We start from the raw sequence: 580 nt of genomic DNA, 5'->3' as shown, positions 1-580 counted from the left end.
AGGTGAGGCAGGGCAGCATGCAGGACCTCCCCCCCACTCCAGAGTGGGACTGTGTCCCAGTGGGACAACATCCCTGCAGCCCATAGCACAGCATCCCTCCAGCCCACAGTCATAGCCCATGCACAGCATCCCTGTATCCCACAGCATCCTTGTATCCCACACCATCCCAGAATCCCACGGTGGTACCCCATGCACAGCATCCCTGTATCCCCACAGTACCCCATGGCACAGCATCCCTGTATTCCACCGTGGTACCCAGGGCACAGCATCCCTGTATCCCACAGCATCCCTGAATCCCAGAGTGGTACCCTCCAGCACAGCATCCCTGTATCCCACAGTGGTACCCAGGGCACAGCATCCCTGTATCCCACAGTACCCCATGCACAGCATCCCTGTATCCCACAGTAGTACCCCATGCACAGCATCCCTGTATCCCACAGCATCCCACAGCACAGCATCCCTGTATCCCACAGCCACAGCCCCATCCTGTCCCAGCACTCCATACCCCTGGCAGTGCCCCCATGTCCCTGCCACAGTGTCCCTTTGTCTCTGGACACCTGGCAGCTCTGGGGTCACCCTG

Source organism: Acanthisitta chloris, unplaced genomic scaffold, assembly GCF_000695815.1.
Source record: "Acanthisitta chloris isolate BGI_N310 unplaced genomic scaffold, ASM69581v1 scaffold4068, whole genome shotgun sequence".
Classification (NCBI taxonomy): Eukaryota; Metazoa; Chordata; class Aves; order Passeriformes; family Acanthisittidae; genus Acanthisitta; species Acanthisitta chloris.
The sequence above is the reverse complement of the archived record's forward strand: the minus strand, read 5'-3'. Positions refer to the sequence as shown.